General features: G+C 42.5%; 1 long non-coding RNA gene and 1 pseudogene across 3 annotated transcripts; both read right to left on the reverse strand.

Moving 5' to 3' along the window:
- Positions 1-12,269: 12,269 nt before the first annotated feature.
- Positions 12,270-15,754, reverse strand: LOC128318175 (piggyBac transposable element-derived protein 4-like; annotated as a pseudogene).
- Positions 15,755-18,769: 3,015 nt separating this feature from the next.
- On the reverse strand, positions 18,770-23,325 carry LOC117597038 (uncharacterized). 3 transcript variants are annotated; one of them, XR_004577987.2, is made up of 7 exons: positions 22,463-23,323; positions 22,173-22,265; positions 21,851-22,044; positions 21,646-21,754; positions 20,467-20,605; positions 20,208-20,326; positions 18,770-20,055 (listed from the first exon to the last, which is right to left on the reverse strand). It is a non-coding gene; the product is annotated as an uncharacterized LOC117597038 (long non-coding RNA). The 3 variants fall into 3 exon arrangements; XR_004577985.2 differs by having other exon boundaries at positions 20,208-20,605; positions 22,463-23,325; XR_004577988.2 differs by having other exon boundaries at positions 20,208-20,605; positions 21,851-21,918; positions 22,463-23,324.
- Between the last annotated feature and the right edge of the window lie 2,976 nt (positions 23,326-26,301).

A 26,301-nucleotide genomic window follows, 5' to 3' on the forward strand; every position in this document is an offset into this window, starting at 1 on the left:
ATTACCTGAAGCTCTTGACCTGTATCTGCATGATTTGATGATTCCGCTGCTGCCACATGATTGGCTGACTGGATAACTGCATAAATGAGCAGGTGTACAGGTGTTCCTAATAAAGTGGTCAGTGTGTGTTTATGTTAACGAGGCTGCACATACAGGCTTTCTAAACAACCATAAGCACCAGACACAATAACAATAACCAAAATATTTTTTTACTTTTACAGTTTACAATTTAAATAAAAGACAAACTGAGATAGAAGGATAAAAAAATAGCAAACAATAATAATAATAAATATTACATGACAGTTTAATCTAAACTACAGACACTCTCATTTTATTATTATTATTATTTTTTATTATTAATAATAATTTATTATTGATATTTACCTGCCCAGTTTTTATATCTAAAAATGATAATAATGAAATAATATTAAAATGCTAATCATGCTAAGTTGCTACGTTGTTAAATCAGGTCAGTGTGAGAGACAAAATGGCGGACACGCACAAATTCTGTTCTATTTACACAATATCACAAAAACACTGAAATAATATTTACGCGCTAATTATTTGATTTTGCTCCCGTTTTATTGGAGTTTATTGTATTTTAAGATTAGAAAGCTAATATAAAGTTTGGTGTTAACAGCGTCTTGGCAGCAATAAACCGTCTCGCGCTTCAGCAGCACTGAGCTTCACAGAACAAAGTGGAGCTGCTACGTGATTGGCTGATGGTGCAACAGAGCAGTAAGGTTATTGGTTCCCGCGCCAAATGATTGACACTGGGCCCGCCTCCGATATGGCCGAGTTAAAATAAATAGTAAATGCAGCTTTAGCTAAAGCGAAATTAATTAGCACTTGACACAGAAGCATGAAATGATCCTATGATGATGATGATGATGTGCTTCATCTGCTGCAGCTAGAGAGAGAAAAATAAACACATCCAAACAAGTCTTTAAGTTTATTCTGTTTAATTCAATGAAGAGGAGAAAAAAAAACATCATCATCACGGATTTAGAACGTAAAGCTGTAAGAGATGGGGGTGGCTGTGACGTCACAAGAGGAGGCTTTGGCGTCACAGGAGGAGAAGGGACAAAAAGTTTCAGGTGCTTTAGTTCAGTTACTGTATTTTACAGATCACATGCCAGGTAAGCTCCTCTAACCCTTATCATTATTATTATTATTATTATTATTATTTGTTGTTGCTGTTTGTTGTTAATAATGAATGAATAATAATTGTGGTGATTAAAAAGCCAGACTTGTTGGTGTGAAAGATGTGAAAGATGAGCTGAGATGAATCCAGGCCTGAGTTTAAACATGGCTTTATTCTGATCACTTTGCTGGAGGACTTTGCTTTAATTAACGTCCTGTTTGTGTTTTTATAGAGAAAGCAATCCGAGAGAAAACACTGAATTCATACCCACGTGATTCAAAGGTGAGTCGAGTTCATGTGAATCAGTTAATCAGTTTGAACATGAACAGCATTCATTTGATTCTGGGACTGAAACAGGATGGGTGCTAATATTTATGCTCGCTGATGTAGTTACTAAAAACTCTACTAGGATTTCAACTCCATGTGCTCTCTACAGATGAGTAAGAAGAAGAGAAGTAGCCAGAGAAGAACAGCTGGAACAGCTGGAACAGCTGGAGCGTGCACTCGGGACTCCACATCTGACCAGAGACTGAAGTGTTTCAGGGACATTATGGACGTCGTTCTTCATCTGAGCGAGGAGTATGTTCATTTTTACTGATTTCTGACTCGCAGTAACATTTTATTCAGTTAATTTACACTTGAATAAATGCTGATTTACTGTGTGTGTGCGTGTGTGTGTGTGTTTAAAGAGAATGGAAGGCTGTGACCAGGGACATGACGAAGAAGGTAAGAGTGTTAGAATAATCAATAATGAAGTAGTTTCATTTAGTGTAAGACGCTGTAATGTCACTGATCATATTTCATATTCAAGAAGCTGATTTTCTTTGTCTTTATTTCAAAAGGTCACAAAGTTGGAGTTTGTGGCTCTGTGCACGAAAATCGTGATGTCAGCGGCGTCTTCTGCCATTCGGCGTTTACTGAAGCCTCTCATGGAAAGCTTCGGGATCGATTCGATTCTCCAGGCAAACGACAAGCTGAAGAAAATGCCTGAGTCTAAATGGAGGAAGTGGTCTGACTCAGACACCTCAGCTCAAAGGTAAACTTTACCAACCTGCTGCTCAGATTTCACTCTTAATATTCACAATGATGAACTTTACTGCACTGTTTAATCAACACCGTCTGACCGATCAGAATCCAGGATTCAGCAGCACTGTGATGGAACGACTTACAGTGCTATCAGATGGGTTTTCTGTGTTTTATGATCAGTTGGCTGTGGAATGGAGCGATGGCATAACAAACTATTTTCAGAAAGAGAAAAGAAATTTAACGCTGATTGTCGTTTTTTACTCGCATTCATTTATTTAAATTCATGTGAGCACTGACGTAAAAATAATATGAATTCCCGTTAATCTTCTCTGTTTCCTGTATAAAGATCACCTATGGAGACGTCTGATTTCATCTGTCAGCTCGTTCAGAGAGTCGTCACTCAGACAACAGCTGCGATGCTGGAGGCGATCCGGAGAGTGGCATCAGGACGGAGGACGATCTGCTCGGCGAGAGCTTCATCACCTGTAGAAGATCAGATCTCACAGCCAGATCTCAGCATCGCATGCACTAATGAGATCTGTGATAAGATCTTGGCTCTGTGTTACTCTGGTGATTTCGACAGCCCTGGAGGAGAGAAAACTTCAGCAGCGTCGCTAAAGTCCCACCAGGAGGTCCAGGGAATAATGAAGGGCTTGGAAGAAGTTGTCTCCACCAGCAGGTCCCCTTTTGAGTTAACTCTAAAATCCTCGACCCCTGATTCGGTCCCTGTGACGACTAAAGTGATGGCTCCTGATTGTGCTGAGAGGCTTTTCAGTGATCAGTTTCTGAGCAAAGCCACACAAGCAGTCAGAAAAGTTCTTCTGAAAACAGAGGAAAAAATCGCTGCCGCAATGTCGTCCCAAACCTCCGTCCCTGTCCGCAGTGAGACGGAAATGAATTCGCTGACGGAGGAGGTCAAGAGAACAGCCTCAAAAATTCTGTGGGAATTAGTTTTTATACTTACACAGTCACTGTGTAAAAGTTCATCAGGCGTCAGTTGCAATGCTGCTGACCAGTCTGGACCAGAAGTTGAGAGGAAGAACTTCCTCTCTGGTGCTCGAAAGATCTACGAGAACATCTTCAAGCGGGTGTTTGAGTTCACCTGTGGGCGGAAGCAAGCCATTTCCGAAAAAAACAAGTCGTTCTTGGACGTCTGTCCTAAAACTGCTGCCGAGCTCGAGGGCAGGTCGGAGAACGTCCAGGAGTCTGCTGCTGCTGAACGTTACCTCGATAAAGCCATTCTGGTTGCGAGTGAGATCCTAGAGAAGTGGTTATCTTCAAAAATTTCCACAGGTTTATTCAGCGGGAAAGATTCGGGTTCCAGCACAGAGTCGTCACCGACGGCGTCAGTAGATCTGGATCGAGTCACTGCTGAAATCGTAAATACGGTGATCAGCGGAATGGCTCTCGAGATCGGAACAACTGACATGGAAAACGGATCGGATGCTCAAGTAGGTGAAGCTCAGGTGAGTGATGCTGATGCTCGCCCAGCTCCCTACTCGGAGAAATCCTCAGATGTTATCACAAAGCACCGAAGTCTTGCTGGATTCAGAGAGAAAAAGAGACCGTCGTGCTCGAGCCTGGAGAACGCAGCAGCAGCAGCAGCAGCAGCAGTGACTGATGCTCAGAGCCTCGTGTCCATCAGCGAAGCTCCAAACCTGCAGGCTGTTATTGACAGCTGCACTGAGGAGCTGATTGAAAAGAACGCAGATTTATTACTGCGTGACAAGCTGCCGGCCAAGTCCCGCTCTTCTAAAGTACCTTGGTTCAGACGGTTTGCGTTCTTGCAGCCGCGTAAATCCGGTCGTCTGAGGTCTGAGGTGAGCAGTTCTGTCCCTCTGAGGTCTAAGGAGTTCCTCAATAAAGCCACTCAGATGGTGAGTGAAATGCTGCTCAGAAGGCTGTCGACAGCAGATTCCTCGAGATGCTCGTCAGAAGATGAGCAGAGTGCCGTTAGTACTGCAGATTCGCTCGTCAGCGTTTTATACGAATGCGATGAGTCTGTGAAAGACGAGACTAAGAGCTCTGACGCTCTCGAAGCCTTTTCCTGCCTCTTTGATGTCAGAGAAGCAGAATCTGCCAAAAAGCCACAGAACATCTTGAGAAAAGTGCGAAGTCTCCTTCAGGCGTTTTTCTCAAAGGCATCTAAAGCTCTGAGCTCTCCCACACACGAGGAAAGGGTGGAAGAGCAGGTGGACCTGGACCTGTGCACCAACAGCGTCATTACTGAGGTCACTGATTTGTTAAGGAGTGAGCTGACAGCTCCTCCTACAGTGAAGAACGATGACGCCCATTTCCAGACCAAATCCACCAGGCGTGTGAGTGACCTAATCTTCCGAATGGTGGAATCCTGTCCTCTGCTGCCCTCACAATTCCCAAAGGAACATCTCATGAAAGTGTCGTCAGCTTTAAATCTGCAGATCCTTTCTACTGAGATTTCCCAAACTGTTAGCGCCACTGTGCGGCAGTTTATAGATGCAGACAGGAAGTCGAGGCCTTCAGTCCAGAACAGTTCATTCGCTCCTCTGCACCTTTTCACTGTGGTGCGCAATCAGCTGAAGGCTTTCTTAACTTCCTTCTCTAAACATGTTGCTGACGATGAAAGGACAGATGCGTCAGCGCAGTCAGACGGGGATGAGGATCGTGTCACTCCCATCTACATCAGTGAGGATGGCACGGTTCATGAGCTATCAGAGCTGGAGGATCTTTCTCCAAAGGAGATGATCCATCGACGAGCACGTGCTACAAAGGATGTAATTCCAAAACTCCCCTTAAGGGACGTGGATAGGGCAGATGTTGGCCAGTGTTCATCGGATTCTGTTCCAGGGAGAGAGAACAACATGTTACGCTCCATCCAGTTACCTTCCGAGTGCGTTTACATGTTTGCAGAGGAGTCCATCAAGGCTTTACTGAAGAATGTGCTAAATGCCGGGCCGAGTGCAGGAAACGAAGCACAGGAAAGCAGCTTCATGGACAAATCAACGGGTTGTCCGTTTGCTACAGTGCTCGCACATGAAATCGAGGATGCTGGGACTTCCTCTAAGTCTCCTCAGCTATCAGCAGCTCCCTGTAAGTCTTTAAAATGAAATGAACCCGCGATTTTTGACCACGTTTACGCTACGTGTCTTTTTAGTGTATAACACGTAATTTGACCTTCATTAGTACTCTGTATTCTGTACTTTAAATAAGAATAAATGCTAATAATGATCCTGTTTATTTATGACGTTAGCTGATGATTTTTAAATAGCGTGACGATCGTGTTTAAGAGTTTTCGCTTTTATCCATTCCTGCACCGTGTGTCCTGATAATGAGCTAAAAGAGCAGTTTTTGTCATTTTGCTGTAACTCTGCTTCTTCTCATGTTTCCAGCTTCACACACAGAATCGAGGGCCTCGGGGCGGTTCTTCAGGAGCGCTCGCAGAATGCTTGGCCGGATCTTCTCCCCCATCTGCAATTTCTTCGACAGACACCCCAACTTTAAAGCTGTGTGTTTTGGTGTGTTAATGGGTTCTATTGCGTGTTTTTGTGTGGGTGTGCTTGTGTTTACTTCGGTGTTACTGTTTACATAATAAACACATGTAATGTACTGAAATGTTTTTCCTTTGTTCCTCGTCCCACAGCGCAACATGAACCAACAATGAATTATACACACACACACACACACACACACTAAAAACAGAATATAATAAAATCTAGTAAAATATATAATTCAATTCAATTTTATTTTATTTGTATAGCACTTTTAACAATGTACATTGTCACAAAGCAGCTTTACAGAAATAAACACAATCAAATTAAATCTAAATTAATTGTTAATGTGTGAATTTACCCCTAATGAGCAATCCAGAGGCAATGGTGGTGAGGAAAAACTTCCTGAGACAATATGAGGAAGAAACCTTGAAAGGGACCAGACTCAAAAGGGAACCCATCCTCATCTGGGTGCTAACGGATAGTGCGATTATAAATAAATCACCTCTATAACTGTGTACTGTATGGACAAATAGTGGAATTGTGCAACCAGTAAATTCATCACAGTTTTCACAGAGGTCCTCCGTCATGTGCACACCAAGAAACTTGGAGCTTTTGGCTCTCTCCACAGTTGTGCAGTGGTGAGTGGTCCACGTGGGTCCTCCTGAAGTCGACACTCATCTCTTTAGTCTTAATCTAACTTACTCTTTTAAGTGTCAAGCAGGGAGCGCACTTCAGCAGTCATCCACGGTTTGTGGTTTGCACGCGTGGTGATGGTCTTGAAGGAAGTCGCATCATCTATCGCATCATCTTGCTGATGGTGCCAGTCACTGATGCTGTGTATTCCTCCAAGTCTGTGCGCTTACATTTTTATTTTTATGTGAATTATCTTCATCCTGAAAAAATCTCACCGTTAAAGCGACAAATAAACAAACAGCGCGTTTCCTCTTTTTTTCATAAACTCGCGCAAACAACGCCAAGGCTTCAACAGCGCCGAGTGTGCATGCGCACACACAGCCACGCACAGAGGCACACCTACGTCACACAGAAACTCATTTACCTGAGTCAGGTGAACGACATGCATATGATTATTAATGCTCATCAAACAAACAAACAAACACGTACAATAACTAACTAACTAACTTACATTTAACATTTAAATTTACACCAAACAAACAAATCAATCATAAATAAAAAAATAACACACACACAGACACACACACTCACACACACTCACACACCGATCAGCCATAACATTATGACCTCCTGCCTAATATTGTGTTGGTCCTCCTTTTGCTGCCAAAACAGCCCTGACCCCTCGAGGCATGGACGCCACTAGATCCCTGAAGGTGTGCTGTGGTATCTGGCACAAAGACGTTAACAGCAGATCCTTTAAGTCCTGTAAGTTGCGAGGTGGGGCCTCCATGGATCGGACTTGATGGCCAGCACACCCCACAGATGTTCGACTGGATTTAGATCTGGGGAATTTGGAGGCCAAATCAACACCTTGAACTCTTTGTCATGTTCCTGAAACCATTCCTGAACAATTTTTACAGTGTAGCAGGGCGCATTATCCTGCCGAAAGAGGTCACTTCCATTAGGGAATACTGTTACCATGAAGGGGTGTACCTGGTCTGCAGCAATGTTTAGGTAGGTGGTATGTGTCAAAATAGCATCCACATGAATGACAGGACCCAAAGTTTCCCAGCAGAACATTGCCCAGAGCATCACACTGCCTCCGCCGGCTAGCGTTCTTCCCATAGTGCATCCTGGTGCCATCTCTTCCCCAGTAAACGATGCAATTTGGCCGTTGTCTCTCTAATCCTTACGCTTGCCCATTTTTCCTGTTTCCAACACATCAACTTTGAGAACCGACTGGTCACTTGCTGCCTAATATATCTCAACCCTTGACAGGTGCTATTGTAATGACATAATCAATATTATTCACTTCACCTGTCAGTGGTCATAATGTTATGGCTGATCGGTGTATACACACATATACATACACTGCTCAAAAAAATTAAAGGAACACTTTGAAAACACATCAGATCTCAATGGGGAAAATATCATGCTGGATATTTATACTGATATAGACTGGGTAATGTGTTAGGAACGAAAGGATGCCACATCGTTTGATGGAAATGGGGGTCGTCTCATTGTTGCCCATCTAGTGCACCTGTTGTTAATTTCATTAACACCAAAGCAGCTAAAACTGATTAACAACCCCCTCTGCTACTTAACTGACCAGATCAATATCCCAGGAGTTTAATTGACTTGATGCTATACTCTGATTAAAAAGTGTTCCTTTAATTTTTTTTGAGCAGTATATGTATATATATATGTATATATATATATATATATATATATATATATATATATACATACATATATGTATATATATAGAGAGAGAGAGAGAGAGAGAGAAAGAGAGAGAGAGAGAGAGATTAATGCATTAGTACAATGTATTAGTGTATTTTTAATTTACTTCTAATAAATAACTAATTAATTAACACTGAATATATGCAAATGCATTTGGGTAAATGAAATGCATATTAATGCTAATAAAACAACCAAACAAAGATAAATGATAATTAAATAAATAGTAAAAAAGGAAAAAATAATAATAATAAAAAGGAAAAAATACTAAATTAGTAGACAAAAAAGTAAACATTACTTAATGGATTAACTAATTAAGCATGTCAGTTAGTAATGTGTCTCGAACACAAAGCATGATAGATATGCACTTTAAAAGTACAAGATTAAACTAAATAAATAAATAAATATGTATAATATAGATTATAATATATTATTATTAGTAACAGTAGTATTTATAATAATTTAATAATAATTTAAACTGTGATATTTTTAATAGAAACAATTAAGGACTAAAAATGTCTTTCGATTGATGAATCTGAGTCAGTAGTTATTAATGTCTTAAACACAACATGAGGGATTTAAGCTGCACTGTATGAACATTACAAGAGATAAAAGAGATTTGACGTGGATTTTTTTTTGGTTTGAAGTGGAGTTTTCCATTCCCTCCATCTGAACAAACAACGCTGTGTCACAGTAGAATTACAGAAATGATTCAACACGCCTCATCCTTCTACTCTGACCATTATCAGGATCTCCAGCACAGCCAGTGTAGTCATAGGGGTGGGCGATACTGCAAAATATATCATCATCCTCATGATACTCGATATTAATGAAGAGATTAAAAACAAAACAGTGAAGCCATAGTATCCAAACAGGGGCGGACTGAGCACTAGGCAAAGGTATGCAACCGCCTTGGGCCCCCAGAAGCCAAGGGCCCCCTAAAAATGCAAAATATATATATTTATATAATTTTTTAATTATTAATGCTAAATAACATACAGTGAAATTTTAAATATCGATGTTAAAACCCTGAATTGATTCATATCGCTGTTATCACAGCAGATGAAGGAAGCTCAAGGATAATCGAGGTAAATTTGTGCAACTGAATGGGGCCCCCAAATCACTAAACCCGCCCCTGTATCCAAACTGTAAGTTTAACATTTAAAAAAAATCACATAAATGTAAATATATATAACCAGGAAAATGAGTGATATTAGTGTCTCATCAGTTACAGAAACAAGCACTGACGCATGACGACACCCCCGATGCTCATCGTGATACTAATATATCGCGATATCAGTATATCGTTATATTGCTGGACTTTATCAGAATATCATCTCGTCCCCCAGCATCATGCGATTTCTCCTCTAACGGTCTGTATTTTGGGTAAATTTGTCTCAGAGAAAGCAATCCCATGATTCCGTTCACAAGATAAGCGTTAAATCAAAGATCGATGACACACCTGTAATGTAATTGTTTAAAACCATGATCTCATGAGACATAATAACGTTGAAAACCATAATACAGGTTATGTGATAATTGTGAGCTGAAGCTTCGGTATCGGTACACACCTGTTCCATGCTGCACTTTAAACATGTGGCGTCCCCTAGTGGACAGGTGACATGTCTATTACAGCAGCACGCTCAACATCTGTAGATCTCAACGCTCTCAGGGTCGAAGTAACACAACTAAAGATCGCCCTGTATACCCTCAAACAAGACAAAACATGTTCACTTCCTTTTTCCATCTCGAAACAAAATGATACCAAGCAACACTGTTCACTTTCACTTGACTGAAATTACTAAAAAAATCCAGACTAAAACCAACAATAACCAAGAAACTAATATGACTAAAAACTATTATTCTTGTCAAGAGACTAAAATGAAAACTAAATATAAATTAGTCTCCAAAATGAACACATTAGCACTGACTCTCTCACAGCACAACTGATGCAGTGCCTTTGTGCAAAAGTTCCCAAAATAATTCAAGCCACGAATCCCTTTAACTGTTAAAAAATATAAATAATATAATAATAAATATAAAAATAAAATATATAAAAAATAATATTTAAAAAAACATGGCCCCCTTAGCAGGAATTTATTTTATAAATATAATCCAATTATTCAGTTATTCAAATATTAGGCCTTAGAGCTTTTTTTAAAATACTTTTTTTCAATTTAAATTTTTTTTTTATAGAATTGACAAACGATTAACAAATAAAAGAAATACTATAATAACTTTTAAGAAATCGGTCTAAGCTTCCCGGATGCTATTTTGAGAAGCACGGCCTTAAGCCATATTTATTTTTTGTATCTTTGGCACAAAATGCACTTTTTCACTACATAACTGTTAGGCTAAGGCTCAATATTAACATCTACATTTTTTGCATTTTGGGAGAATAAAAATGCACCTGTACAGTCCACGTTTCTGATTTTTTATAAATGTGACCTTGGTTCAAGGCTGTCTGCTTTAGCAAGTGAGACCACATTAGGTGTATGGAAATTCACAAATACAATTTATGAAGTTTGATGGCTCACTAAGAATAAAGAAATAAAACATCAGCTATGAGACGGGAAGTTAAATAGATATTCCTATACAGCCACTTGTGGTTAAATGTGTTTGAGATTCCTCTGTAAGCATATTCCGTATTTTACAAAAATACCTACAGTGTTGCATTCAGATTTTTCCAAATAAACCATGTTAGAAAGCAGCCTTTAAAAAATCTGAATCAGGCTCCTAACTGCACTTCAATATTTTGACCTGTCCATGATAACAATATTGTCCTGAATATTGCGGTATATCGTATAATCATGATATTCGATTATCGGTACACGCCTTACTCCAACATTACCCATTCAAATAAGAATGAAAAGTAAAGGAGTCAAATCTGACGTTTACTTTCAGAGATGAAGATTCCACTTGCACGTTTATGACCTTATTTGGGCATGCAACATATTTTTTAAAAAAGCACAAACACTGACTAACTAGATAAAAAATAGAAATTGCACATTGTTTATGGGGCATAGCGGCGATTTGTCCGAGTGTTGGATCGGGAGAGATTGTTACGTTCTGAACACTTTTCCTGTATCGCAAAAGTTACGCTGACACTGGAGACTTCTTCCCTGAATGTTAAATAAACGTCTCCTTACAGAGAAATTCACCATATCAACAATTACACAACATGTTTTTATTCTGTTTATTATTAGACTTCGGTTATTGTACAAAGTCCACCTTGGAACGAGTCGTTACTATGGAAATGTTGACGTATTAGAACGAGCACATTAATACAAACCTATGATCGGAGTGTAGCTGAACGCTGGCCAACAAGTCGACATTAATCTTTTGCGTCACCCCAACATATTCCTTCTGGTAAAGATTTTTCTGTGTTTATTCTGTGACTACATTTTCACCTTAGCCATAGATTTGGCCCTTTTCCACCCTACACTCACACTAACAAGAGACAAAGCGGCAGTGTTATTTTCTACATTTGTGCGTAACGCAGAGCCACGATTTCAGGAACAAGCCACATTTGAACTGATTTTTTTCTCAATTCTATTCAAATTAGTTATGAAGCTGTACTGTGACAAATCCAGACGATTCCTCAGACCAATCCCATGGCACGTATGGTCCGACATTTCTTTCATTCCCTGCTCACTACTTAAATTTAATTTCTAATTTCCTAATTGCAATTAGTTCCTGCAAAAATGGAAGAAAAACGTACAACTGTGGTTTCATCTTATCCTGTCATATACGACCTTTCATTATACGTTCATTAAACATTACGAAGAAAAATAAAGCTCGGAAGGAAGTAACAGAGATCGTTGGTGACTCTGGTGAGTGGACATAGCTAAAACAGTTAGTTTGCTTTGCTAATCTGAGTGAAGCTAGTACTACACCAAGCACGTACACATTAGATGATTAGTGCATTATTTAACTTGTGCGTTAGATTAGTTAGATTTAGAAGCTATATATAGCTACTGTCATTTCTCATCAGAGGTAAAAAGTGGCTGTTCAGGCAATGCCCACAAGGGACAAAGGTCAAGCAATGCTTGCTTGTGTGAACGTAGGTTTAAACACACGTGACATAAGCAGTTGCTAGCTATATAATAAATTAGCTGATGCTGCTTCTTTCCACATTAATAAAAGTGATAAAAGTGACTTTTAATCTCGGAAACAGGAAAAGCTGATTAACATTAAATGTAGTCAGATTTAATACAAACATAGCAGCACATATGGGAGTAAAAATCACCCCAGCTTTGACTTCACACTCATTCTGCCATGGAAGGAGCTGCTAGTGAGTCAAGAACAGTTTAGGTGGATGAGCCCTTGTCTTTTGGCACTTAACATCTGAGATCAACTCTCACTGCTCATACTTCACATTACATAACAGACCTAAAGTAGCTGTAATACCTCCTGCCGTAGCAGCACCACAACTGTACAAGTGCACTAGAACAGGATAGTGCTAAAGTGGAACTGTGTCAAGCAGGAGGGAGGGGCCAGGCTGTGAGGACGCACGCCTGGCACTGAGTTGGCTAATCAGTGGGAGAGAGGGATAAAGGAGCAGCTGGAGATGCCGAGCAAGACAGACATACACACGTTTTATGTTTGCCTTACGTTTGTGTTTTATGTTTGGTTTAAGTTATTAAAGTTTACGTTTCAGTTCAGTCAGTTCCGGCCTCCTCCTTGCCCATCCTTGACATTTCGGAGAGCCCTTGCCGCTGCGGGAGGATCGTGGCGCTGAGGAAGTGTGGTGCTGGAGCGGTTGCCGGAGGAGTCGCTGCCGTCTGCCCTAATAGGGGAGGAGTCCCTGTTGGTATAGAATATTTTAACACTTGTGTGGGCTTAGAATTCTGTACACTCCCCTTGTCCTAAGGGTCAAAAATGACCTGCTTTAACTAAACCTCTAAAATAAAGCAGCTAAATTTAATTTCAATCCTCAAATCTATTTTGCATGAAGAAACAACCTCATCATTCATCACAAACTCTGTTAATGTCTAAGTTTTCCCTCCTCAGTGTGCAGTATTTCATCAATATTTAATCAGTGGGCACTTGTTTTGTACTAAAGTACATGTTTATTTTTTCTACTGCTTAAGGTACCTACATAGGTGTAAAAAGCTTTTAGCCAGACAGTATTCATAAAAGTTAAAGCAGCAGAAAGGAGTTCTGAATGCATTTTGTTGAAGGGAAATAAGCAGGCAAACAGTAACTATAATAACAACAGCCTGACTATAAATACAACTACAATATCTACCAACCTTTTGGCAACAGCTGACCTAATTAGCACACGTGGGACAGTAGGACAGTGTGTGAGCATGGACTTTGCAGATATATTTTTTACACGTTGAGCACATAGTGGTTGTTTTACACTCCTTTTTGGGGGGACAGAATTGGCATCTCCTCCTCTTGCCTGCCCCTGCTGCAGCCTAACATGGAACACAAGAAGATTCAGCACCCTGAACAGCTTCCACAAGTGCTGCAGAGGCTGCTGTGTGAGGGAGACACTCTCTTCTTTGAATTTGGGGGGGTTACAAGTGACTTTCCCAGGTGCTCCAGGAGCACCCTCCTCTTGTTCCACGTCAGGCATCCAGGCAGGGTCGGTCTGGCTCCAAATCACAAAGGCATTGTATGAGGACACATCAATGATGTTATAGAAGATGACCAAGGGCCAGCGCGCAGTCATCCTCCTGCAGCTGTAAGTTCCAATCACCTTGTCCAATTTATCCAGACCTCCTTTGTTGTGGTTGTAGTCCAGAATGATAGCTGGCTTCTTGTCTTCACGATCACTGATCTCTGCTGTTTTGTGCAGTGTGCTCAGGAGGACCACATTCTTGTTCTTCTTTGGGAGGTACGAAACTAGAGTGGTGGTGGGGGTGAAGGCAAACTTAGAGGAGAAGGCCTCTCTCCCCCTTGTTGCAAGTAGTGCAGGGGGCAACTCAGGCTTGATCTTTCTGACTGTGCCAACCATGGTGATCTTTCTCTTCAGCAGCTGCTGGCCAAGTTCATAAGATGTGAAAAAATTGTCACACGTGACATTGTGATCCCTCAGTCACATCAAGTACAACCCGCATCCCCTGATTCTTCTCTCGGCCTCCACTGATCAGCTTCCCTGTGTACACTTGCATCTTCCAAGCATAGCTGGATTGTGCATCACAGGCCACCCATATTTTGATGCCATACTTTGCTGGCTTGCTGGGCATATATTGCCGGAAAGGACAGCGACCTTTTGACAAAAGATAATCAACATTGAAAATAATTTACATTACAGATATGAAAATAAAAATTTACATAAAAATTTACCTCTGAATGGAACCAACTGCTCATCCACTGTCACTTCAGGCCCAGGGTTGTAGAGGTACGGCAGGCGCTCCACCCACTTCTCCCAGACCTCTCTTATGGCAGCAAGTTTGTCTGTCACTCCTCTTGCAGGTACTGACTCACGGTTATCAAACCGTAACATTCTTGAAAAAGTGTGAAAGACCTTCAGTGACATTGTGGCACGGAAAATCGCTCTTCCACTCTCTGCATCCCAGAGACTAGATGTAGCCTCACTTCGGGACCTATACACACCTGCTAGGATTAGCAGCCCTATGTAGGCACGCAGGTCAGTCTCATCCACGATTTTCCACTTGTCTCCATATTTCTGGAAACCATGTAGATTGGTCATTTCTACGATGATTTTTTCGATGGCTGGTGTAATGAACATGAAAAATGTTGAGACCATGTCCTGGGCATGGGAAACAGCATATCTTGTTGGCCCTGGGGTCATCTTCATGACATTTTCTGCTGCCATCCTGCCCTGCTTGCCATATGGTAAAGAAGACCATGATATTTTGCTGTTCTTTGACAAAAAGGTTTCTTTGTCAGCTTGGGGGATTTCTGCTTCATCTGAAGATGAGGAATCATTCTCTGGGTTGTACTCTTCCCCATCTTCTTCTTCAGATGCCTCCTCCTCTTTCAAATCCGTGTTCTTCCAGGACACCTGAAGTAATCAGATCTGCAACTTGCTGGGCACTGAAACGAGCACTCATGACTTTGGCAAAAAGACAACTACAGTACTGCAATCTACAACACCTATATATAAGCATTCCCTATTAGTAAATAATGCTTTCAAGACATGTTTATTTTGTCTGAGCTTGAGTCATGCGTGGGGTCATGGAGGGAAGATGAGAGAGAGATCAATCAGTAGCACACAATCTTAGTGTGTGTGTGTGTTGGAGTGTGCATGTTTGTGCCAGTGTGTGTCTGTGATGTGTCTGTAGTATAAATGGTTTTATAGCTGGTGGGTCAAAATTGACCCCTGAGACAATCTTTTTACCCTAGCTGTGTAAAGCCTTCATGAAAATATGAAAATAGAAAATGGTTCATTTTTCTAATGTTGAGGTCATTTTAGGAAAAGTAATCAAATTTCAAGTTGAAAAAACATCATTTAGGGTTTTTTTTTCTGCTGTTAAAATGGTCACAGGTCATTTTTGACCCTTAAGACAACATAATATGTTGTTTTTGTGTGTGTGCATCAGGCCGGAAACCTGAATCTGCCCGCGGAGGAGTGTGACAAGCAGGCCTTGAGGATGCACGCGTGTTTTATGTTTGCCTTACATTTGAGTTTTATGTTCGGTTTATGTTTGTGTGTCGATTCCCGCCAACTCTTTGCATGTCCTTGACATTTGTTACAGGAACATTGTTTTCAAAATACTATAATCTATAATAAATGTCCATCTATTAATACCACAGCGCTGCAGAATTCCTGACTCTGATTAGTCATAAAGTGTTGATTAATGTTCTATACTATATTAAACATAATTATAAACTGATAAAAAGTTCTTTACTGCAATAATTGGCAAACTGTGGTGGAATAAGAGGAATTAAACACTTTGTGATGCCATGAAGTCACTGGAGAGGCTAGTCCTGAAGCACCTCCGTTGACTAGTTCAGCCGTCACTTGACCCTGCTCAGGACTAAGCTGCTGGACATGTAGGTGAATGCTCCACTAGTGGCCTGGATAACCAACTACCTCACAGGTCGGCCACAGTATGTACGGCTGCAGAGCCATGTGTCAGATACAATAGAGAGCAGCACGGGGGCACATCAGGGGACAGTCCTGTCTCCCTGTTTGTTCACACTCTACACATCAGACTTCAGATACTACTCACAATCCTGCCATCTGCAGAAGTTTTCTGATGACTCTGCCATTGTTGGTTGTATCTGCAGAGGACAGGAGGCTGAGTACAGGAATGTGGTGGACAGTTTGTTTTTTGGAGTGGTGCGAACTAAATCACCTGCAACTCAACATCACAAAGACCAAGGAGTTGGTGGTGGATATCAGGAGGCAAAGGAACCGTCCGAACCCAATCAGCATCCGGGAAACAGAGGTGACAGATATTGTTCAGGACTACAAGTACCTGGGCATCTACATAGACAATAAGATGGACTGGACTAAAAACACTGAGGCTCTGTACGAGAAAGGTCTGAGTCGCCTGTATCTTCTCAGGAGACTATGATCTTTCAGTGTCTGCAGAACTATGCTGCAGATGTTTTATCACAGGGTGGTGGCCAGCGTCATCTTCTACGCTGTAGTGTGCTCGGGCAGCAGGATTAAGGGGGCCGATGCCAATAGACTCAATAAGCTCATCAGGAAAGCGGGTTCTGTCCTGGGAGTGGAAATGGAGTCTTTGGTGGAGGTGTCAGAGAGGAGGATGTTGAGGAAACTACTCAGTATAATGGACAATGTTCCACCCTGCACGCCACGCTGGAGGCACATAAGACCACCTTCAGCCATAGACTAAGACCACCGAGGTGTACCACAGAATGCCACAGGGGGTCTTTTATACCAATGGCAAACAATCCTATAACTCCTCCCCCTTCCGCAGGGAGTAAAGTTGTAAGATAAGGTAAGACAAGACAAGATAAGATAAGATAAGATAAAATAAGATAAGATAAGATAAGATAAGATAAGATAAGATAAGATAAGATAAGATAATCCTATTTGTCTCCAGTGGGGAAATTTGCATTGTTACAGCAGCAGATATAAAGATATACATTAAAAAAATAATAAAATTAAATATAAAAAATACAAAAGAGAATGCACAAAAACACAAACACACAACAGTATTAAAGTGACACTGCATTATTGCACTGTTCCCATGAGATGGGCGGTTACCAAAGATTTACTTTCCAGTTAGTACCAGACATTTATTGTCTAGTTAAGTGGTGGGGTCTGCTGGGAGCAGTGCTGGTTGTACAGTCTCACAGCAGCAGGGAGGAAGGACCTGCGATACCGCTCCTTCACACACTTGGGGTGGAGCAGCCTGTCACTAAAGGAGCTGCCCAGTGCCACCAGAGTCTCATGCATGGGGTGGGAGTCGTTCTCCAGCATTCGTGATAGCTTGGCCATCATCCTCCTTTCTCCCACCACCTGCACTGGGTCAAGAGTGCATCCCATGACAGAGCTGGCCCTCTTTATGATTTTATCCAGTCTCTCCCTGTCTGCAGCAGAGATGCCACTACCCCAACAGACAACCCCATAAAAGATAGCAGATGCCACCACAGAGTCAAAAAAAAAAAAGTCTTAAGAAGTGCTCCCTGCACTCCAAAAGACCTAAGTGTCCTCAGCAGGTACAATCTGCTCTGTGCTTTGTTGTAGAGTGCAGTGGAGTTATCCGTCCAGTCCATTTTATTGTAGAGGTGAACACCGAGGTGCTTATATGAGTCCACTATCTCAATGTCCATTCCCTGGATGTTCACCGGTGTCGGGGGTAAGTGTCTGTGTCTGCGAAAATCCACCACCAGCTCTTTGGTCTTGCTGCCATTGATCTGGAGGCAGTTCCGCTGGCACCAGACTACAACGTCCTGGATCAGTTCCCTGTACTCTGCATCATCCTCCCCAGTGATGAGGCCAACGATTGCAACAGTCAACAGAGAACTTCTGCAGGTGACAGCCTGCTGTGTTGTATCTGAAGTCTGCAGTATAGAGTGTGAAGAGGAATGGAGCCAGGACCGTTCCCTGCAGGGCCCCCGTACTGCAGACTACCATGTCAGACACACAGTTCTGAGCCCTCACATACTGTGGACGGTTGGTAAGGTAGTCCAGGATTCAGGATGCAAGGTGCAGGTCCACCCCTGTGTGTTCCAGCTTGTCTTTCAGAAGTACAGGCTGTATAGCGTTGAAAGGACTGGAAAAATCAAAAAACATGATTCTCACAGTGCTCCCAGGCTTGTCCAGGTGAGAGAGGGCAGGAGGAAGATGACTGCATCATCCACCCCAATGACAGGCTGGTATGCAAACTGGAGTGGGTCCATTGATGGGCTCACCAGATGACGGAGACGCACAAGGACCAGCCTCTCCAGAGTCTTCATCAGGTGGGATGTCAGAGCCGCTGGCCTGTAGCTGTAACATCGGACACTGATAATAATAGTATCGCTATCATGTGCAATACCATTATTGTGCAATATCACTATTGTTACTATTTATTACTTTTCAATATCACTCACCGAACATCTGTGAATAATAATGTGCAATACCGTGGGCATTATCATTTTTCTGCTATTCTACCATTTCAATGTGCAATACCATGTGCAATATTAAGTGCAATATCGTGTGTAATGTAACTTTCTACCTTTAACTCTACTTTTCCACTTCTCCACTTATTTTTTTGTGTACTTACTTATTTTTTTTACTGAAGCAACCTCTAGCACAAGAATTTCCCTCGGCATGAATAAACTTCTATCTTATGTTCTGTTATAGGAAAATAATCATCATCAGAGTCGTAACAGTAACTCTGCTTTGTGTCAGGCCGCATCACACCACCCCGTTGTTGATTATTTTCCTGTCAGAACACATCCCCAAGTGTTTTATTCCTTACTTACTATATATCGGTGATTATATTTAATACTGTAGATCGATGAAGGATGATATTTATTGTGTGCTGAGGTGCAGGATAATGAGGTGACTCCTACTGTGTAGAATTGGCCTTTTCACCAAAACTGTCAACATCTGTAAATATCTGTTTAAACGACTCTCAACATAATAGGATGATCTGTCACTATCCTCAGCTTCTGTAAACATCTGTTAACATTTCTAAATGCACATAATCAACAACTCAACAACTTTAACTGTACCTCAAAACATCAATTTACATCTGCACACATACATAAACATCTGCTAACATAATCCTCAATATCTGAACCGATCAGTAAACAGCTGAAAAACGCAATCATAAACTTCAACATGGGTAAACATCTGTTAATACAACCCTCAACATCTGAAAGCAGAAATATGACTCTCAACAGCTGTTAACATGACACTGGACATCTGTAAAAATTTAACACCGTGACCCTCAACGTCATGTTAAAAAAAAAAAGTCATCTGTAAACATTCCTAAACTCTCAACATCTGTAATCAGATATGTAAATATGTGTTAATACAATCCTCCACATCTGAAAACATCTGTTAATATAACCCTCAACATCCATAAACAGATAAACACGCATTAACAGGACCCTGAACATCTGTACACATCTGCTATTAGACCCTGAAATTTATAAACGCCATCTATAAACATCTTTTAACATCATCCGCCCTCAACATCTGTAAACATCCACTAACCTGATCCTCAACATCTGTAAACATCTATTAACATAACACTGAACATCTCTTAACATGATTTTCAACATCTGTAATCATCTATTATCAATGACCCTGAACATCTGTAAACATTTAACATTACACTCAACATCTGGACATAACAAACATCTATTAACTTGACGCTCAACATCTGTAAACCTTTATTAACCCCCCCCCCCCCTCGTTGCCCTCCCGTGGGAACGTGATCTTGGTGCCCTCCTTCCAGCCGCGCTTGATCTCGACGGACAGGATCTTGTCCTCGGTGCGTGTGGTGCGGCCGATCTTCATGCGCTTGGTACTTATGCCGAGACAAGTCACCCTTCAACACATCCTTCATAAATATAATACCTTTATCCAGCCGCCTTTTCTTAAATATGGACTTGTTTCTATGTAGAATATATTGACTGTTTCAGATTGAACAGCTGCAGGGAGAAAAATTATGTTTAAACACAAGTTTCCAGGCATCTAACGCTTGCATGTGAAAGCAGGTCATTTAACGGGGAGTTTGCTGCACATGAAATCACAAGATACAGTAAGGAAACCTGTGACGTGACGTAAGTCGGGGTTTGCGTACCTGGGTCCACAGCTGGCATTTTGACTGCAGTCGGGTTTCTGCCTCAATAGCAGCGGAGATCTTTCATGACACCTTTAGGCTCTCCAAGTGGCACTGTTGCTTATAGCTGGCCTCAAAATCTATAGGAAATTTAAATCTGTATCTGTCAACAGGCAACTGAGGAAACTCAGGGTGTTCAATAATGTCACCAGGGTGTTCAATAATGTCTCTACATATGTCTCTACGTATTTCAGGAAGGCACTGGTAAGCGAGCACAGACCCAAAAGGCACAGGGCCAAATGTAGAGTCCACCAAATCAAGGCACTCATGTCCGTGCAGCAATTTGCATATCCCCAGTTGTGGAAGTTCGTCTTTCAGTTTCTCCCCGCTGGCCATGACGTGAGGAACTGGAAGAGGCCCTGACATAAAAGTGAGATCTGTCAGATTTAATTTAGATTTCATTATAACATCACACCTTTCACATTCTAGCAGACAACCACACTTATCACCTCCCTGTACATGTACAACCCCATTTCCAAAAAATTTGGGACGCTTTGTAAAATGCGAATAAAAACAGAATGCAAAGATTTACAAATCAAATAAACCCACATTTTATTCGCAACAGAGCATAGACAACATATGAAATGTTTAAAGTGAGACATTTTACTATTTTATGAAAAATATTAGCTCATTTGGAATTTAATGCGAGCAACATGCCATGTTTACCACTGTGTAGCATCTCCTTTTCTTTTAACAACAGCTTGTATACATTTTGGAAGTGAGGAGATGAGTTGCTGGAGTTTTTCGAGTGGAATGTTGTCCCATTCTTGCCTGATATAGGATTCCAGCTGCTCAACTATCCAGGGTCCCCTTTGCCGTATTTTTCGGTTCATGATGCGTCATTTGGTGAAAGTTCTGGACTGCAGGAAGACCAGTTCAGCACCCAGATTCTTCTGCTATGAAGCCATGCTGTTGTAGGACATGCGGTATGTGGTTTGGCTGAAATATGCAAGGCCTTCCCTGAAAAAGATGTCGTCGTCTGGATGGAAGCATATGTTGCTCTAAAACCTGTATCTCTCAACATTGATGCTGCCTTTCCAGATGTGCAAGCTGCCCATGCCATATGCATTAATGCATCCCCATACAATCAGAGAAGGTGGCTATTGAACTGAACGCTGATAACGACATGTTGCTGGCATTAAATTCCAAATTTGTAAATCTTTGCATTCTGTTTTTATTCGCATTTTACAAAGTGTCCCAACTTTTTTGTAAATGGGGTTGTATATTAAAAGTGAATGTTAAGCTGCCCCAAACCCTGATATTAACAATTCATCATAATAATATCTCCAAAAATAATAATATCAACTGAAAGCCTCAATAAAAAATATTAAATACTAATCACTGTTCTGTTAGAAATGTATTAAAATGTTTGCACAGGTAAGGGCACATTCAGACTCACCACCACATGCTCTGTACAGTGTGCTCTTCACACCAGTCCTGACACTATTCCTTGTCTTTGCCACTGGGTTACACACCGCCATGTCCTTTATAGCCTCTGGTGCAATTCCCTGTAATATAATAATGATGATGAAGAACAATTAATCGACAAAAGTCATTTCAAACTGCTAGTCCAACATCAAGTGTAAGAAATATTAATATGTGACCTGTGTCCCAGGTCTGCAGTGAGCTGGTGCATGACAGAGGCAATGGCACCGTCCTGAAGCCCACGGTACTGTAGTGAGAAGTTTGAAACAGAAATGCCACTATCTGATTGTGTAGTGCTTTCCCAGCCGAGAAGGAACATGACATGCACTTCAGTACCACGGGAAACTCTTGAGAATCGAGTGTAACCTGATCACTGAGACATGACAATGAGTGTTTTTGCTGCACAACATTTTTTACATTTCATTCTATCTACAACACACAACACAACACAACAAAAAGAAAACTTAACTGTCTAATCAGAATGTTTAGAATCTGAGAAACCTGAAGGTGATGAGCCTCCTCATTTTTCCTCAGGGACATTTTCCTGTGACATCGCCCTCTCACTGTCACCTCATCGACAACTACGTTCGAAAACTAGAAAGGGCACAACATGAACCATGAATACGTTACTGACGTGTATCTTACAATCCAGAATCTGTAGCTAACAGCAGTAATATGGAAACACGCCTTTTAATATAAAAATATAAATATCCAGCCGTGGGCTGATTTAATAAAGAGGATCAGAGTGATATGAGGATGTAAATAATTAGACAGTGTGTGGTTAGGTGTACCCGAGCTGTAGCTGGAGCCGTATCCCTGACCGTAAGGTCCGGGCTGCTGTCCGACTCCGAACCCGGGCCGTATCCTCCGTAACCCGGCTGGCTGTAGCTCTGACTGGACTGACCCTCATATCCAGCATACCTGCACACAGAACTCACAATCCTGACAATAACTTTCCACACACTTCTCTTCTCCTCTCTTTCCTAAACACAATCGCAAATCAGGGGAGGTTACGCAGCCTCACTGATTTGCTTACATTTGCCAATAAAAGAGGAGCTGAAGACGTTAATTAGCTGATCTCCAGACCGACAGATCTTACAGCACTCCTGTCAGCACTGCGGTTTTATCATTTATAAATTTACATATGCAAAAGTATACAGATGACATCATGAGCCACAACAGCTGTTCCCTTATGGTGTACACTCAGTGAGAACTTTATTAGGAACACTACACTAACACTGGGTAGGGCTCTCAGTCCCTTTGCTCTCCAAACAGCCTCAATTCTTCATAGCATGGATTCCACAAGATTTTGGAGATGTTCCTTTGAGATTCTGGTCCATGTTGAGATGATCGCACAGATTTTTCTGGTGCACTTTCAATCCAGTAAGTCTATTGGATTCAGACCCGGTGGCTAGGAAGGCCACTGGAGAAGAACACTCAAGTCGCTGTCATGTTCATGAAACCAGTTTGAGACGACTTTTGCTTTGTGACATGGTGCATTATCATACTGGAATAATAAGCCATTAGAAAATGGTAAATTGTGGCCATGAAGGGATGCACATGGTCAGCAACAATACTCAAATAGACTGTGGCATTCAAGCGATGATGGATTGGTATTAACGGGCTCAAAGTGTGGCAAGAAAACATTCCACACACCATTACACCACCTCCGCCAGCCTGGACTGTTGAAGGCAGGTTGCGTCCATGGATTCATGCTGCTGGTGCCAAATTGTGACCCTACCATCTGTGAGCCTCAGAAGAAATCCAGATTCATCAGACCAGGCTGCGTTTCTCCAGTCTTCTTCATCTGTCCAGTTTTGGTGAGCCTGTGCACACTGCAGCCTCAGCTTTCTGTTCTTGGCTGACAGAAGAGGAACCCTACGTGGTCTTCTGCTGTTGTAGACCATCTGCCTCAAGGTTTCGACGTGTTGTGCGTTCTGAGATGCTTTTCTGCTCATCACAGTTGTACAGAGTGGTTATGTGCGTTACTGTATTATTCTCAAGATGGCGGCGCGTGCACACGCTGCGGCTTCTCTCTCTCCCGACAGTACGGTGTTTTCGTGTTATTTATCTTGTAAGTCGCAGTGTTATTGTAAGTATTCGTCACATCTGTCTGTCTTTAAGCGTGTATACAGTCGTGAGTTTCTGCTCGACGTCGGTAGAACCTCATTTTTAGAGTTAAACTCTGCGCACGCCGAAGAGCTGCGTGACCTCGGTCTGCTCCGGAGGTCTATTCCATCACCGACCCCCACTCCTGTATCTCGCCCACAGTGGATGCGCCACAAGCGGCGTGAGAGGAAGCAGAAGAGGGGTAAGCGCGGAGGTATCCGGGCTAGGCTATCGGCTAACCCACACAAGCCAGCGATCCCCACCATCGTACTGGCCAACGTACGCTCTTTGGAAAATAAACTGGACTACATCCGTTTACTGCGCTCCACTCAGAGGATTGTAAGAGACTGTTGTGGTTTTGTATTCACGGAAATATGGCTCAGCAACAGCGTCTCGGACTCTGCCATTCAGCTCGACCAGCTAACATGCTATCGTGCAGACAGAGTTCTCGTCGAGGGAGGTAAGTCCCGTGGCGGCGGGCTTTGCGCTTACATCAATGATGCTTGGTGCCGTGACGCTGTTGTGGTCTGCAGACACTGTTCACCCCTGGCGGAGTTCATGATAATTAAGTGCCGTCCGTTCTATCTACCGAGGGAATATACAGCCATACTGCTCGTTGCTGTATACATCCCTCCCAGCTCCAGTAAAAACAACAGGAGTGAGGCACTGAATGACCTATACCAGCACATCAATGAGCAGCAGACAGCCCACCCTGATGCATTTCTCATCTTGGCTGGGGATTTCAACCATGCAGACCTAAAGAGTGTGTTTCCTAAAATATATCAACACATAGACTTTCCAACTAGGGGAAACAACATACTGGACTTTGTTTACACCACCCAGAGTGGAGCTTACAAGGCTCTTCCCCTCCCCCACCTTGGTCCCTCAGACCACATCACTGTCCTGCTAATGCCTGCATACAGACCGCTTGTTAAAGTTGCCAAACCAGTTCGCAAACAAATACTGGTGTGGCCAGAGGGGTCTTCAGAGGCTCTTCAAGACTGTTTCAGCACCACAGACTGGAATATGTTTAAGCAAGCTGCCACATACAACAACACCACTGACCTCCAGGAGTACAGAGAGACTGTCACTGCCTACATCACCAAGTGTATTGAAGATGTAACGGTCACCAAGACCATCACTGTTCGGGCCAATCAGAAGCCGTGGCTGACAGGCAAAGTCTACAGACACCTGAAGGCTCGTAACACTGCCTTCAGATCTGGAGATGAGGAGGGACTGAGGACAGCTAGGGCCAACCTGTCCCGAGGCATCAGAGAGGCTAAGAGACAGTACTCCAGGAGGATAGTTCATCGTTTTAGCGACAGCAGAGACACTTGAAGCCTGTGGTGAGGGATACAGACCATTACGGACTACAAGCCCCCGCCGCAGACCTGTGACAGCACCATCTCCCTGCTGAACGAGCTGAACGCCTTCTTTGCTCGCTTTGAGGCACAAAACAGCACCACCGCACAGAAGACTCCACCTCCTCCTGGCGACCAGGTGATGACATTGTCCACGCACAGCGTGAGGAGATCCCTCAGCAGTATCAACGCACGCAAAGCTCCGGGTCCTGACAACATACCTGGTCGTGTACTGAGAGACTGTGCAGTAGAACTCACTGATGTCTTCACAGACATATTTAACATCTCACTTAGTCAGGCTGTTGTTCCCACATGCTTGAAAGCCACCACCATCATTCCAGTCCCGAAGAAGTCGTGACCCTCCTGCTTCAATGACTACCGTCCGGTTGCACTTACTCCTATCCTAATGAAGTGCTTTGAACGACTAGTCATGCACCACATCAAGTCTTTACCTCCCCCCCCCGTCCCTTGACCCCTTTCAGTTTGCATATCGGTCCAACCGCTCAACTGATGATGCCATCGCCACTGCTCTCCACTCAGCCCTCACGCATCTGGACAAAAAAGACTCATACGTTAGAATGCTGTTCGGCGGCAACACATCCAGCACCATCACACTGAACACAGGGGCCCCTCAAGGATGTGTGCTGAGCCCCCTTCTCTTCAGTCTGCTGATCCATGACTGCACACCATCACACAGCTCCAATCTCTTCATTAAGTTTGCGGATGACACGACTGTGGTGGGTCTCATTAGAAACAAAAATGAGACAGACTACAGGAGCGAGGTGAGCCGCCTGGCCAGGTGGTGTAAAGACAACAATCTCTCTCTGAATGTGGAGAAGACAAAGGAGATTGTTGTCGACTTCAGAAGAGCGCACAGTCAGCATGCTCCTCTGACTATCAATGGTGTGACTGTGGAACGAGTGAGCAGCACTAAGTTCCTGGGTGTGCACATCACAGAAAACCTCTCCTGGGCTGACAACACTGCATCACTGGTCAAGAAATCACAGCAGCGTCTCTACTTCCTGCGCAAACTGAAGCGAGCCAGAGCCCCGGCCCCCATTGTGTGCACCTTCTACAGAGGCACCATCGAGAGCATTCTGACGAGCTGCATCACTGTGTGGTATGGCGCCTGCAACGCATCCTGCCGAAAGACCCTCCAA

The sequence above is a fragment of the Pangasianodon hypophthalmus genome, chromosome 4 (assembly GCF_027358585.1).
Source record: "Pangasianodon hypophthalmus isolate fPanHyp1 chromosome 4, fPanHyp1.pri, whole genome shotgun sequence".
NCBI classification, from domain to species: domain Eukaryota; kingdom Metazoa; phylum Chordata; class Actinopteri; order Siluriformes; family Pangasiidae; genus Pangasianodon; species Pangasianodon hypophthalmus.